Source organism: Calypte anna, chromosome 3, assembly GCF_003957555.1.
Source record: "Calypte anna isolate BGI_N300 chromosome 3, bCalAnn1_v1.p, whole genome shotgun sequence".
In the NCBI taxonomy this organism is placed as follows: Eukaryota; Metazoa; Chordata; class Aves; order Apodiformes; family Trochilidae; genus Calypte; species Calypte anna.
Genome location: NC_044246.1, coordinates 42,605,198 through 42,621,712, shown reverse-complemented (window position 1 = coordinate 42,621,712; position 16,515 = coordinate 42,605,198). Strand labels below are relative to the sequence as shown.

At 37.6% G+C, this 16,515-nt stretch overlaps 1 long non-coding RNA gene across 1 annotated transcript in view; it reads left to right on the top strand.

The window, feature by feature from the left end:
• Positions 1-16,515, top strand: part of LOC115598036 — a 346,409-nt gene that overhangs the window by 315,856 nt on the left and 14,038 nt on the right. The window contains exon 3 of the long non-coding RNA XR_003987341.1: positions 2,960-2,990. This is a non-coding gene — a long non-coding RNA (uncharacterized LOC115598036). The remainder of the gene's footprint in view (positions 1-2,959; positions 2,991-16,515) is intronic.

Genomic DNA, 16,515 nt, shown 5'->3' with positions numbered 1-16,515 from the left:
TGCCGTAGCCATAGAAAAGAAACATTAGATTAAAAAGTACCAGAAGCTGGGTGCCCACATCCTCTTCTACCAGAATTAAATCAATTTCAGTCTTACAGTATTCACACAGCTGATTTAATTTGGCCTTGCTTTAGATGATGGCAGAAGTGTAGTAGGTAGGAAGCTCTTGCTGTTATTATGTGCTCTCCTTCAAAGTCCCACCCATTTGGAGTGCTGTCCAGGTAGCATTTCTTATTAGCCCTGAAGCAAACCAAAGGTGTTATTTCAGTAGCAAAAGAAATTAAAGGTTAGTCAATAAATAGCAGTTACTGGCAACAAATTAAAATGAGAAATGTTTCATTGTGGTGATAGAAATGAATGGTTTCCTACTGTGAAGCTGATTTTTTTTCTTATTGAAATCAAATATATAATTGAGATATTATAAGGCACAGAAAAGGTTAGAAACCTTAACATCTTTTGTCCATGAGCCAAATATTGTAGTGTGTTGATATCCATGCTGAGAGTTCCCCATTACCGCTCTGCCAGTAATTTCAACCTGGCATCTAGACTAAATTGTCTCCCTAGGAGCTAAAAGGAAACACAGTGATCTCCGGCATGGGCCTTTTTTGAATGAATAAAAGCACTGTCACTTTTTATGAGATTGCATTGACTGGCTATATGCTGTGATCATCTCTGAATGAGGGAGAGGGCAGAGCTCATCTAAGTTATGGCACAAACTGCTATTCGGAAGGAGCTTGATGGGATTCTGTGCACCCTTGTAGCTCTATTCAGATGCGTTTCAGCTGCACGACAGGAACTGAAAGCAAGGAAATTATGATGACGTCTCCACACAGTAATTTTGAAGTAGGTGTTAAGAAGCACACGAAACACACAAATTGCTAGCTAAGGCTTGCTGAAGAGCCTCTGTGAATGGGGATGAGCAAGCACAACCAAGCGTCTGCCATGCGGTGCTGAAAATGCAGTTGTCTCCTCTTCTCCCAGCAGAACTGCAGAGGAAGCCAAGTCCCCTGGAGCCCACAGCCTCCCTTTGGGGTACAGGGCCCCCAATAAGCACAGCCTGGGGGGGAGATCTTGGCAGTGTGTGCTGAGCCTTGCTCATAGAACAGCAGCTGGTCTTGTAAATCCAGTCAAACTCATTGTCATGGCTTTAAGGAGGTGCCTCCTTCTCAGTGGCTGTATCAGCCAGACTCCCTCTGCTTTGGGCAGCTGATAAATCTGCAGTGACTCAGGGGGGTATGGGGCCAGTGTATGGGGCTCTTTTGCTGCCTGGGGACCCATGGTCCCTCCATTGGATGGCTTTGCCACATGCATGGGGATCTGAAGTCATTGGTGGGGCTGCTGCTTCCCATAGGCACCATATGTGGTGGTGCCCAAGGATATGTGGGATTGATGAGATTTCAGAGGTCCTTTTGGAGTGTTTCCCCGGGGCCAGTGAGAGAAAGGAGCTCTGCTACTCATTCCTAATAAAAGTCTCTAAACTATGTGCTGTTACTCAAGTTGCAGAAAAGAATGAAAAACACTTGTTTGGACCCATTATCTCTTAACATGTGACACTTCATACTGGTGAACTTTAAAATCTGTTGCTGAACTGGACAAAGTCATCCTTTATGCCCCTCTCTTATTGATGGAACATCTGTTGGCACCTAAGCTCTGTAACCGTGTGTGCATTTTTTTTTTCAACTCCATTCCTCATTTCCTTAAAGAGCTGATTCGTTGTGATTTATTGGGTACAAACTACAAAGCTAAGTATTTTTCAGGATGTAAGTTGTAGTGGTTGTGAGAAGGAATGAGACTATAATTTTCCCCCACTTTATTTTACTTTAGTATTTTCAGAGGGGAGGGGAGGATGTATTCTTTCCATTAGGCCTCTCCTTTCTTAATCACCATTCCCTAATTAATTCCCTGGTTAAATATAAAGCAAGCATTACCTTTGAATAATGTTTTCCTGTGTGATTAAGTAAAGAAGAATTCCTTTCTTTTGGATGATGACTCATTGCCAGGGGATCTGGAGGAAGCCTGAGGGTGGATATTTGAGACTGTGGTCCCAGGTGCTCCTGTACCTTTGAGCTGTGTTTGCTGTCAGTCCAGAGGTGGGAGGCAAAGGTGATATCAGATATCAGCAGTATAGAAAGAAATTTGTCTCTCCTCTGAAACCATTTTGGTAGTACAGCTTTGGTTTCTTCTGCTGGAAAACTGGCTCACAGAAATGCAAATCTAGAGACAACATGTACAACTAGGAGAAAAGTAAATTGTTGTTCTTGCTGACACAGTGTCTATAACCATCTCTTGTTGCATGATGCATTTTCTTTGGTGACCAAACTGACCTAAAAATGCACCCTCTCTTTTCAGCTAAGTTTTTCTGGTTCCTCCCCCTGCACCAGTTTTCAAACCTTTGACTTGTACGAGTACATCTGTGTTGGGTCACCATAAACCACATGTCTGAAAGAGCGGAGGTTAGAAATAAAAAGGCTCTGAAACAAAAAAGGAGGTTTTAGTGAATTAGGGCATGGCAAAGAGGGCAGGGGAAGGCAGGGCAGGGTTTAAGCTAGCCAAGCTTATTTTACCACTGAAGAGATGTTGTCTAACTTTACCCAGATAATATAACTTTGTTTTTTTTTCTACCATGGTAGCTTATGGTGTTAATTTTTAGTTCATGGCATTAATTTTTAGCTCAAAAGGCAATTCTAATAATGATGCTCGGATCAAATGTTGCTCATAGTTTAAGATGAGAAGAAGAATGTGTCTTTATTAACATGGCAGTAGGAAAACATATGGAATATGTTTCATATAATAAAATGAAAATGCCTGTGAATTGACTGCCATAACAGTGAAGGCTAAAACTCATAATCTCTGGGTGTTGAAAAAAAGGCATTTAAAAAATACCCTTTGTTTTTTGATTAAAAAAATCAGCAAACAGAAATCCCACTGATTATTTTTTTTTCACTTTTTTATTTTACAGGCATTTCCTTGTATTTCAACAGGAATTTATGGTAAGTAAGACCTTAGATGTCACTCGATGCTTATTCAGTTTTTTCTATTATTACTATTTTTGAACAGTGATGTTTTGTATCGGACATTTCATCAATCTTTTTTGCTTCTGAATCTGTTTATGCTGCTTTAAGTAACAGAGACCCAAAGCCTTTGACTGTGACTGGATAGTTAGTGTGCTAATAAGCAGGACACTGACAACCCTCAGCCTGAGCCAAGGCCCACAACTGGGTGACACTTCTGCAGCTCCAGTAACTCTTAAACACACTGCTGGGCCTTCAGCAGGGGACCAAGGAGGTTTGGCAAAATTTTCCATCCAGAAGGCAAGCAAGGCTTCCCAGTGTCAAAGGCTGGGGGGAAAAGTATGGAAATTGTCTTAGCTGCCTTGTGTTGTGCTTTCACACTTTTAGTTTATTAACTTCTATGCAAATCAGTACTACTTGAAGAACTGGAAGGAAAGGGTTATTGTAAAAGTTTGTCACTTGCTCTGCTGTAATCATAAAGGCAATCCACTGCTAAGTCAGCTGCTTTTTGGTTGACATTGTGAAAGAAGTGGGTGTGACATTTGAAGGAGGAAAAAGACAAGCTGTTCAATAGTCAGACAAAAAATACGGACTCATTTGTGAGGACATGCAGATTACACAGGAACAAAATCTTTTTTTATTTGAAAATGGTGTAGGCTGATTTTTCTTTCACTTAGGTTCAGTAAATGCATACAAATGATAGGTTGGATTATTTGTGCAATTGAAAGGTTTTAAATAAACATGCTAAGAAGCAATACAGTTAAAAAAACCCAGTCATCTAATACCATAGTCTGACATAGCTGCTTCTGCTCAAAAATAACATATAGTAATTTCTAGAAAGAGTAAATTTGAGTTTTGACTAATTGGATAATGCAAATGCTGGGTGTGTGTGGGGGAAGTGACAGGAATATTTAAGGTTGTTTCCTCTTTTTCAAGAACCTCTTATTTAAAATTGATTGTTTGATGATTGTAAATCTGAATTAGGCTTCAGAAGATAGATTCTAAGTTACTTTGAGTGCTGCATCCTTTCCTGCTTGAACTACAGTTTCATTATTGCAGATGCCATTTCCACAGACACTAGAAGTCACTGAATATGAGTCGTGTTTCAGATAAAGCTCTGCCTTGGTCCTCAGTTCTTGAGCTTCCTGAACTTGCAGAGGAGGTCTGCATGTTCTTTATTCTTTGGTTGAAATCTTGCACGGATTTTAATTGGAAAGCAGCGGCATTAGAAAAATGTTCTACAGTGTGGCAGATGCTTTTTCAGTAATTGTTTGCTATTTTTCACCTTTATAAATGAAGTAAGGAAAATTTCTGTTAAAATATTCTGGTTTTCTGAGGCTGCTTTGCATTTGTTTGTTTTGGGAATACAATCTCTAATTGATTTTACTGTTTAGGTTTTAATAAATACTTTCTCAACGAAAAAAAAATTCTTTCTTTCCAGACACTCTGATGTACTGCCTGAGACTAGTAATTTAACAGGCAACCCTCCATAAGGCTTAAGATGTCAATATTTTCAAGAATGATAGCAATTGCAGTGCACTAAAATGCTGTGTGATGTGTTTGAAGTGTAAAGTACAACCCAAACCCACAAAGCTATGCTTTCATCTTTCTCGTTTTGTTGGCATTTCCCCCTGTGTACATGAACATTCCTGTAGATAAAGTCAACGTCTAGACAAGCAACTGGATCAACTTCATTCCTTGTGGCCTAGCTGATGCATTCTGCTTTATGTATTGTGCAGTTAACACTAGACTAACACAATAAAAGGTTTGTGAAGGAACACAGTCTTGATTTCACACCTCAGATCCATACCAACAAATGCTGTCCCTTCAGAAACTCTTGTCTGAGAATGCAGTTTCACATCCAAATGGAAGTGGACAGATTTGCAAAAGGTGAACTGAGTGCATCTAATTTAAGAATCCCAGTTGTGTCTGCTCCAGATTCTGGTAATGCTCAGATAATTTTCCTTTACTACTATTATTAGGAGAGAGTAGTCACAGCAATCCTGTACTGTCTCCATCACTACAGAGCACTCCTTTTCTCCCATTAAAAGGAAACTGGGAAGAAACAAGCAAGCAAGCCTCTTTTCTGAGGTTTTGATTAAAGATAGTTCACTTTTCATGAGAAGGTGTTGGATAGAAGAAAGGTGTACCTTTCCTCCTCAGATGCTTTCCTGACACTCCATCTTCACCCACAGTGCTGTGGATGTTCCAGCTTAAATAAGTTAAAGCCCCAAGAAAGCCATTTACCAGCAAGGCACTTTGCCAGGAGTCGAAGCTTTGATTTTAATGTGCTTCTATTTAAAGTGCACTGGCAACAAATTCACTCACTGAAGGATCTTTGTTTTAGAAATTTTAGAATTCTGGTAGCTGAAAGAAAAAAAAAAAAAAGAATGATGAATTTTTATAAAGACTGTCAAAAAAGTAAGGGTCTATGCACAGGTACTTTGGACAAAAAAAAAAGAGGTGTTATCTTTTGCTGAGAGATCCCTGTCACCTCTAATATGCTTATAAACTGATAATCAGTCTAAGAAACCAAAGGTTGTGAAGTCTCATACAGCCATGGGTCCCTGGGTTCCCACTTTCCTTTATATCAAGAGGATGAAATTAAATAAAACTGCTTCAGGAGAAATACGGAGGACTCGCGTCACTCCCATGTCATTAGGGAGGTACTGTAGTATCAAAAGACAGATCCTTAGTAGCTGTTCATTAATACTCAAATGCAATTGAGTGAAATCTAAACTTTATCACAGCTTTTCTGTAAGCCAGCTAGATTTTTGGGTGGGTTTTTCTATTTTGTCTCTTTTTCCTTTTCAAAGCAATTTTGCTATCAGTTAAAAAAAAGATTCAAGGTGATAAAAATAAATCTACAGGCTAGTCTGTAGTCCAAAAGGTAAAAAGTGTTCCTTTAGTCTGTATTGTGTCAGATTTTCACATTATATACAATGAAACACCGTTTACCCACTCACTTTCCCTGTAATTACCATCTTGTTATGTCAGAGGTACTGCCAGAAGAGTGAAAAAAAAAATAAATAAAAGAGCAACTTCCTTTGGTATATTTTATGAAGAGCACCTCATTATCATTTCTTTAAGCTATTTCTAAATTCTGGTGTTTGCAGCCTGTGAAGTGAACAAGGATGTCTGATATGGTGCTACAAGCCTTATGAGCTGCAAAATTAAAAGAAGGCTCTGCAGATGGCTATGAGAAGGCAGGAATTTTTGTGTTTGTCACAATACTCTGTTGACAGATAATTTTGGGATGGACTGCATATGGAAGGAGTTGAAAATCTTATGGTCCACACACACCTATCTGTTACCTTCATCCTGTTATTTTACAGTAATACAGGGTTTGGCTTCTGTTCCTCCGTACTTACATTGGCAACTTAAGCTGCTCTCTGGCAGCATAAGCAAGTATTTAAATGTTATTTTAAACTTAAAGGAGGAAAAAAAATATAGAAAGGGAAAGCTAAAACTTTAAGAGAAATCTTCATTTGATATTTCTTTTTGTCTGTGTATCAGTACAGCTGTATGTTTTACCTTAATTTAACTTCCACTGAAATGATAGCTATCCTTTCCGAGATATAATTAGAATGGCAGGTTTTGTTTTGAATGTATATTTGCATTTCTTTTAAAGACACAGAGAGAGAAAGGAAAAGAGAAAGACCAAAAGTCATAAAAGTGCAGGATATCTGCAGTGATGCAGGCAGTGGAAACTCATGGGTTCACCACATTTTAAACACCTTTATTACACTGGAACAAGAAGCAGTTTTTTAGATTCAGGACATTTGTGTTTTTTTGTCTTTTTTGGCCTGTTCATGGCAAAACACTGCAAAGTTAAATTTATTATGTGTTGCTAAAGGAGAGTCTGAAAAGCAAGCTTATAAAGCAAGGAAAGGGGAAAACCGAGTAAAGCATGCAGTGTCTATAGGAAGTAGAAGCATATAATGTGTTCTCAAGGTAGGCTTCAGGGGGAGGTATCACAGATCCTCTGCTCTGCTTTGCTTCTGTCTGGGGAGAAGAGGTCCTTTGGTGTAGTGCCAGCTCGTGTCACAGCTGTCCTGGCCTCCAACTTGTCCCCCTCAGCATCCAAAGAATAATTCATCCTGCCAATCTGTAGAGGGCTGGGAGCATATCCATCAACTCTTCTCCCTGTGAAACGATCCAAGTAGATTATAACAAGGGATTAACCAACAGGTGCACCACTGAAGGATTATAAAAGCCCTCTGAAGATCTGAGTCAAAAGACTAAACCAAATGTTTTCTAAGGCAGAATAAATTCCTGCCACAGGGCTAAGGGTTCAGGTAATCTATTTCCATCTTTCCTGTCTCTTTTTTCTCATTTTCTATTGGCATTTTATTTCCAAGATATGTATTTCTTTAACAAGCAATTCTAATACAGGTTGCACTGTCATCTTTCCAGAAGGGACTTAGCTGCATGTTTTTAAGAGACACAATAGTCTTATATCTCCAATTTAGTGCTTTGAGTCCCTGTAACCAATTAATATTGTGATGTCAATTACAGATACCTGATATTATCATACAAATTCTCTGTGATGGGGAAAAAAATATTCAGTGGGTCACATAAGAAGATGATTTCTTAACTAAGCAAATTTTTCTAACCTGATTAGCAGCTCTTCATCCCTAAACTTAGCATCAACTTTTTTTGACTCTACTGTGTAGTTTTAACAGTCAGGTTTTTTGTAACACAGTGGGAAGTTAATTGCATTTTGTGATTTATTCCATAATTTTGTGTAATGCAATATTTCAGCAAAAATGAAGATACACAATAATTCTGGGGTTTAATGTTTCTTTTGGGACTGATCACCAGTTAACTGAGATTATTATTAAAATCAATATTAGTAACAGCTATGAAATTACTATTAAAATATTCAAGTAATCCTAGAAACCTAATTACTACTTGTATAAATTTGTTACGTGCATTATTTAACAGTGTTCTTATTTCATACAGTATAATGTCCATGGTACTAATTGGTCTCTTCCCATATTTTGAATGCTAAAAAAAATTATTACTGGAAAGTGTAAACTGATCAACAGTCTGAAATTAACATTCATATGACATATTTAGCAAGGAGAAGCTCTAACTTGATTCCAGACAAAAGACTTAATTTTTTTTTTCAGTGGTAGAGATTTTATGGAGATTGTAGTTAAACTGTCTAGAACTTCATCTATTCTGAAGTTCTTGCTGACTGGTTGAACTTGCTGCTTTTCCTCTGAATGCTAGAGGACAAAACCTGTCCTTCATTGAAACAACATTTAGTGACTGTCCATAAAAAATTTTTCTGCAAAAGCCTGGACTGTCTAACGTGGGATACTCCATTGCCTCAAGGCCTTGTTTTTTGTCTTTTGCTTTTTTTTTTATAGGAAGAGATCTAGAATCTATGTAGTTACTTTTTTTTTTTTTTCCCCTTTAAAGTCAGCCAAAGCTTCAGAATTTAAGGCTTTGTCAAGTTTGGAAAGCCTGGCTTCTTTGTTAGGCTCATTGCTCTGTGTCTAAATTTGCATATATTAGCTCCTTCAATCTTGCAACTCTCTTTACCCACACTCTTTATAATGTCACTGTCTTGGTCTAATCTGTAAAGGACAATTGTGTGATCTTGGTCTTTTTTCAGTGTCTTACATCTTGAAGCTCCTAGCATGGCTCAGGTCTAGTTGCTTTTTCAATGAATTGTGTAGATATCTGCAGAAAGAAAAGACAGTAACATCTCCAAAGGCATCAAAAAACACATGACACTTTGTGTGCTTTTCTGCTTTTTCCTGTCACTTTTTATATTTTTTTTTCCCCAGGCAAACTGTTATGCCAAGCATACAGCATAAAAAAGTTGGAAAAGATCTCTGGTATTCATAAAACATATCATTGATATTACAAATGGGGCTTCAGCTGGTCAGATGTAATGTTTGTTTTAGTATTTGTGGTTTTTCAGAGAACTAAGTATGTCACAGTTACCATGATGAAAGTTAAAACTCTATTAACAGAATCACTTAATTCCCGTTTCTAAATTTTCCTGGCTGATGAAAAGAAGATCATCATATGTATTTGTTCTATGGATTTACATTTAGGAAAAGCTAAAGCTCTCTTTGAAGCTAATTGGTTAAGAAATGAATTTAAGTAAGAAAATAAAGATATATAGACCTTGTCATGGAGACATTAAATTAACATGATGCATGAAGTATAAAATATTTCTTGGTAAAAGGCCCGATTATTCCTATCCAAGTTTTTTTCTTTGATGTGATCCTGCCCCTTCCCCTGGAAAAGAATGTATCTCTAAACCAGGAGCCCAATCCATTAGAGAACTGTGTTGTTTGTATTGGCTCTAATGAGTGTGGAATATAGCATAGCATGGAAGAAGCCAGCATCAGAGGGATGCCCAAGTTCAAAATCATGCGATTTTATTTTATTTAGATTTTAATGTATTTAAAGGAATAAAGCAGCCCAAGGTTATTTCAAAAATTACTGTCTCAAAGAGTCAAGAAGCTACTAGTAACTAATCTAGTTGTTTGGATACCTATTCAGTTAAAGAAGTCAACCAGTCTAGTGTGTATATTGCTGTTCATGACTACTTCTCCACATTTGTATTTCATCTTGAGAAGTCACCTTTCAGAAGGAAAGACAAAGATGAACTCTCCTAGAGTTCTACAAAGCCCTGAGTAACTTCATTCAAGTCTGAAATTATTCTTGCTTTGAGCAGAAGGTTGGACTAGATCACCTCCAGTGGTGTCATAACCCTTCTAACCCATTTTTTTCAGGGATTCCAAGCTTGTTCTATGTTTTCTTCACTGACAAGTGAGATTCATGTTAGGGAACCACACTCTTACCTCAGATTCCTTGATGAGATATCACTGGCTGCTACAACAAAGAAGAAAAAAAGAGAACATTGTGTTGTTGTAGGTGTTTTTAAAACAAATTTGTGATTAAATGTAGTGTGACAATGTAGTAATTATAAGAACATCTTTTTCATGCCTTCCCATTTCTACAGAAAAATGTTGTCTATGAAGTATGTTGCCTTTGAGTTTTAAACACATTGTAAAAAGGCAGCTAATTTAATGGTTACAGTCAAATTTCATGATGCAACTGAGCATCCTTGAAAGGAAGAACTCAATATAAAATTAATCTAGTTAAAGAAGAATAGGTATCATCTTGACAGCTGTAAAACTACTCCTGAGTTTTAAAACTTATACTAGACATTGTAGCAGTGATTTCATTACTTGGGTGCTGTCGCATAACTAGTCTTGTATGTAGTTTTAATTATGAAACACAAATTTTCTATAGCAGCAAGAGAAACGAAAAGTGCCTTTGGTAAGATTTGTAGGCCTAGGTCATCAACCACAGTAATTTTAATACTGTACAATTGTTTTCTCTGATGTTTACAAATGAAAATTGCTAAGTGTATTCAGTTAATACTGGATCCCATTCAAGGCTTAAAACTTCTTCTGTGAGAATAGGGTAGTCATACTGGTCTGTGCTTGTGTGTCATTAAATAGCTTTTAAAAGCCCTGAGATGCTGAAGTTGCCTAGGAATAGTATTTGTGGCGTGATATATATCTATTAGTTTTACCACAAAGGTATTTACTGTATCTTTTTTAACTTCTGTGACTGTATTAAGAAGTAAATGCCTTGGGAGAACAGCTCGTCTTTCTCATTCTTTCCTTATTTCTGGGTGCACATCAATAGGCCCAGCTGTCCCTTATTTGTACTGGTTTTCTTCTCCATAGCAGACATTCTCCCTTACTATGTGTTTATATGGTATCTATCATAACGTGCCTAGTCAGTGCTGGAGACCCTAAATAGTACTCTGGTAGAAATACAGAAAGTCAACATATACATAAATTTAGTCTACATTACTAAGATAATCTCTACTTCATATGTTTAGTGTCTGAAGGTCACCTCAAGAAGTATGAAAGGAAGTATTTGTGTTTGGGGCTTTTAGGTGGCCTGTGAAAGGTAAAAATTTACTGCTGTTAGGGCAAATACTTTGTCCTGAAATAAAAGCTCAGCAGAAGAGACTCAAGCCTGCTATTCTGAGTCTTACTGAAGTACCTGAAAGACAACTTAAAGGTGTCTCTGCCTTGAAGGGTCCTTCACTGTGTTGTCCTTTTTTTCTGCATCTTTGTTTGATAGGAATGCTACCATTTATCACTGGAAAGGGCAACTGCCTCCAAGGCAGAAGAAGGATAGCAGAGTCAGATCATTCAGTGTAATGAATGACTAATCCTGTTTCTGAAGCCAGAATCCTGTTTATAAGATGTATCCTGCACTCCTGTTCTGCACAATGCAGACCTTAGTGTGTAAATGGAAGGCTGCCTTGGGCCTGGGAGAGTTTGTGTAGGCTTGTTCTCAGAACATGTTTAAAACCACTTTGTGCTGCTTACTGTTGGAAACACATCTGTATGTTTTCTCCCTGAAGATGTGGTACCCAAGTCAATAGTGTAAAATACTATTAATTACAATAATGAAAGGAAGCATCTACTACAGTGGTCTGAAAAAAACCCTGAATTTCTAACGTAATAGAAAGTTAGATTTGTACACATGCTTTGAATTTATGCAGCTTGAGTTATTTGCTGGTGGCTGTATCTGCAGAAGAGGAACTGCATGCATGCATTGCTGGGAATGAGTTGTTATTGCTTAAATTCCATATTAATAATTGTTGTTGTGTAATTGTTTCCTATTTCATTAATCTATCAGAATCTGATTATTCAGTTTAAGCTAGTTGTCTGTATCGATTAAATATTAAACAGCTTGTGAGAACACATTATGCTTACTGCAGAGGAAACACAGCAAGAGTCAAAGTTTACTTTTCTGTGAATGCTGTTCAGGAGAAAGTTTGAATGCTTTTAAGAGCTTCTGCACAGAGCAGAATCATTGCTGGTTTTGTTTGCTTAGCAGTAGTGGTATACATATTAAATTCCCCTTTAAGCTTGCTCAGAGTGAGACATCCAGAAACAAACATGCACTTTGTTGAACAGTGTTAAGTCAGAAGTTCAGTATGTCTTAACAAGGTGACTACAAAAATAAAAGTGGACGGCCTCTTTGTGTACCTGCCAGGCAAGCAGGAAAGAAGTCAACCATTTACTGAGGAGCTGGTTAGAGAGAGGGCTGGGAAAGTCACCTTCTGCTTTAAAATACACTTTGGGTCAGGTTTCTGCTTAATAGAGCTGAATTCAGTTTGTTTCTGGGCTGTCGCTGCTGCAGAACAGTACGGGTTTGAGGGGTGTTTTGTGAGAAGAATAACTGTAATTGGCAATCCATTTCTTCATTTCCATGCTGTAGCCAGCCTTGACAAATTAATCACAATCAAACACAGGCTGTAGGACGGGGGCGACCTGTGTAGCACAGAAGAAAAATGAGGCCTCATGCCGGCGTGACAGACTAATCTTTCAGTTCACCCTGTTAGACTGAACGAGGGGACTTGTTGGTGTGCCTGTCACCAGCACCTCCTGTAAACAAAGCCTGGGCTCTCAGTGCTAAGGTTTGGCTGGTGCAATAAAGGTTATTGAGTGCCACCAGGCACCTCGTCGATCACAGCTGTGGGGTGGGAGTCACCTGGGTTGGTCCCAAGGAGGAAGAGTCACCGTGCAGTGACTTACAACATCCCCGGAGAGAGCACAACCTAAATTATTTTGTGAGGAGTTATGCTGCATCTGGTCCCACAGGACCTGAAATTGCTTCTTGGTTTTGGAGGACACGTTATGTGTATGAGTTATGAGTTACTGCACAAGAAGCCTGTCACAGCAACCTTTGTTGCTAGCAGGTCTGAGACATTATAGCCAGTCTCTGAAGTTGTCTCATGGAACAGAACCTAGGTTGGTTCTAGATAGAAAGGAAAAAACCAGCATCCTAAAGAACTAGATTTACTCTGTCAGCTATGGAAAAAAACCTGAGATCTTTTGGTAGATGTTTTAGTTAGCATTCTTCTTTTGTACTTCTTGGAATGGTGCAGCATGTATGTGGCTTAAAGTTTGGAATATGAGACCCTATTTTAACCAATTTACTCATAATAATGTTCGTTATACTATCTACTGCTGCGTGTTTAGGTTTTCCTCTGGAAATTAAAATGGAAAGAGCTACATTCAGACTGGAATAAGTCAATATACCTTGGTCTCAGAAAAGCTATACTGTTTTCTTATAGTAGTGAAATATTGCTTTGCACTTAAAGGAACAGACGTAGCTTTTTTTGATTGACTCGATTTGCTTTGACTCCAACTTGATTCATTTCAGCAGAGGAGAAATTTGGTCCAGTGTCTCATACCTTTCTTAACCCATTCGTTTTGGATGGAGATGATTTTATCTTGCTTCTTCTTGAAGGAATATCTAGCCCCTTGGAAGGCTATTTTAAAGTCTGATTTGTAAATTATTTGTGTGTGCTTTCAATACCTTACTTACATGTAATTGTGGAGTGCTTGCTTTCTTGTACATTACTAGATGATAAACTGTACCTATCATTTTCCAATTCAGTTTTGGACAATGCAGCATATCATGTTTTCCCCTTTCCTTTCTTTGATGTTTGAAAGTACTCTTTAACAGATAAAACAGTATACTACTATTTCTAACACAATAATTTTCAGTATGTGATGCTGTGACAGCAGAGACTCTCTGTCCACTTGTTTTTTCATGTGTCTCTGGAATAAGAACATAAAACCTCCACTTTCAAGGAGCCATTATATAAGGAAAACCATCCTTCATCACACATTGTGACTTCTCTGTCAAAAACCAAATTCTGGTTGGCTTAGTCAAATTCACTTCAAATTCACAGGTCACTTGTTCAGGAGGGTACAGTTCAATGTGAATAAGATTATGCTGGTCCTGCATGGAGAGGACCTGATTTGTCCATCCCTGAGCTAAATAAGAGCCAGTATAAACATCAGGATATTGTTCCAGATGGCTGCCAGGTAGCATTTTTTTTGTAGCCATCTTCCTTTTTTCTCAGATTTTATGATCAAAAACATATTTCTAAAATGGTAAAGAGGATGGTGTGAACTGGTGGGCATTCTAATGAGAAAAGTACAGAATAGGAAGATCTAGAACTTAATCTTAAAAAGAAGCACTGAATAAGAGGAAATGGACCGTTCCACCAGTGACCAGTGTGTGGTGTGTAGATGAACCTTTATGTACCAGTTCATTATCCAATGTTGGAAAAACTGGGTATCAGTTTTATGCGGAATCCATATCAGCATAAATTGCCCAGTGTAGGCTGTGAACAGCAGAGAGTGCAATCATAATAGCTTCCCAACTGATGTGGTTTTATGGTTTCAGAACATTAATCATTTTCTTATGCCCTTAATTACCCTAAGGTAGTTATACTTGTGTCCATAATAGGTGCTGAACATTACGCCACTGATAGCTTTTTAACCATTCTTTTTCTTGTAGCTAGTAAACACAATATAGCAGAACATTATGAATTCAGAACATTTTTTTTTTTTTGCCAAGGGCCATTAGGAACATCGCTGCTCAAAGTCCCAACAACATTTTGAACTGTATTTGCTAGCTTATAGTATTTTTCTATTGGGTTTTTTTTCTGTCTTTAGGATTGAGAGAAGAGAAGAATTTGCTTGCTAAACAGAATGGCTTAATTAAGAGGTGGTGATCTTTGACCTCTTTAGAAAAGTAAAGCCTAGTTCCTAAAGTGAGAAAGGAAAAGTTGCTGCATTTTAAATAGCACAGTAAATACAATATGGAAGAAAACAGTGATGCTACTTACATGCTGACCATGCTCAGTGCTTTAGGAATCTTCTATTGTATTTTGCTGATGACTTCATAAATTATAATTTACTAGTTTTTCAGTAAAGCAATAGGTTACAAAGGAAGAGGTGAAATTCAAAGATACCTTCTTTTTGAAGCTGTCAGCCATGATGCGGGTGATAAGAGTGCATATTGGCAATTCTTCTTCCTCATGAGGATTTCAGGTTGTGCAACCTTACACCAGTATCACTATTATGTGGCCTAATTAATGAATTGTCACCATTTTATTTCATATAGGTAACCAGAAGAAACAATTATATATACCAATCTTGGCAACCAAGAAGTAGAGAATGTACGACTGGCAAACTGAATGTACAAAAATCTCTAGCTGTTTAATTTATTTGCATACACAAGTTTTTATCAACTCCCCATGTATATTTTCAGCTGATATTTTTCAAAATTGTGTACAAGTGGCTGAGAAGTATTTAACTACTCTACTATTAAATATCTTTCACAATAACAGCATACTCAAAATTGTCTCCCCAAGGGCAGTCAGTGATGTCCTAGTTGTGGAGTATCTTGCATCTGATGGTAAAGGACTAACTACTTAATGCTTTCCTAGCTTGTTTCATGTTTTCAAGATTTCTTTTCTTAGTGGTTGACCTTCTGAGTTTCTCATGTTGATTACTTGGCATTTATGCTGACCTTAACTAAGCTGAACACCTTCTGAAAAGAACTAAGTATAAATGTTCTCTGTCAGCACTTACGCCAATAAAACATGGACTTGCAGTTTCTAAACATATATTGTTTAAATTACATATTATCTCAAGAAAGTATATACTTTTTAAAAAATTACATTGGATAATGAATTATGTTTACTTAATAGACCAATTTTCACAAATTATTGAAGTTTTATGGTATCAAAGCTTCTGTCTAGGAAGAGGTCACCTTGATATTTGCACGTAATATATTTCAGCCTTGGCTCCACATTTTATCATTCTTGGTGTCTTACGTCTTCTCTTACATCCACAATTTTTTTTAATCTACTTATTTTTATTATTTGTTTTTATGACTTACTGTCAACATATTTCACTGGTTTTCTACTGACTAAACAAAATGGTTCTGCTTGAATTTCATGTGTAGTCTTAATTTTGTAACTTTTAATGTATGATCCTTGCTATTTAGTTTACTCTGTATTTATTGCTTGTTTTTGTCACTGCCTACTAAATACATTAATGTTTCTGGATCTCTAAACTATTAGTCTCCTCTCTTCCCCTAAAATGTCAGAACTGATGATAAAACACACTTCCTCTTTTTCAACAAATCAAAATATCCCCTTAGTAAATACTAGGAGGTAATCATGTGCAAATCCAGTCTGTTTGTAATTTTCCACGCGTAAGATAGTATCATCACGTTAACACTCATCGGATGCAGTTTTTAAAAAGATACTTTGCTTTTAAAAAACCCAAAAGCACCAATAAAACATGCCAGCAGTCCCATCTAAACACTGCCCCATGCCAGGAGTCACAGCACCCTCAGATCTGTCAGTCTGCCTGCTTGCATGTCAGCTTGTTAATGTGTTTCCAGCCCAAGGAGACCGACTGGAAAAAAGCCCTACGTTGAAGTTCACCCATCTTTCTTGATTTGGACTAAAGCAAAGGGTGTTGACACAAACTTTTCAGCCAGCAGGCCTGAGTGTGGAGTAGTTCCTGGGGAAAAAAACGTGGGCTGCTTGAGGCGGTAGCATCTTCCCCTGCTAAAACTGGGTTTAGGTGGTGATGTCGTTCTGTTATCTGACCTTACTTTCTTAAAA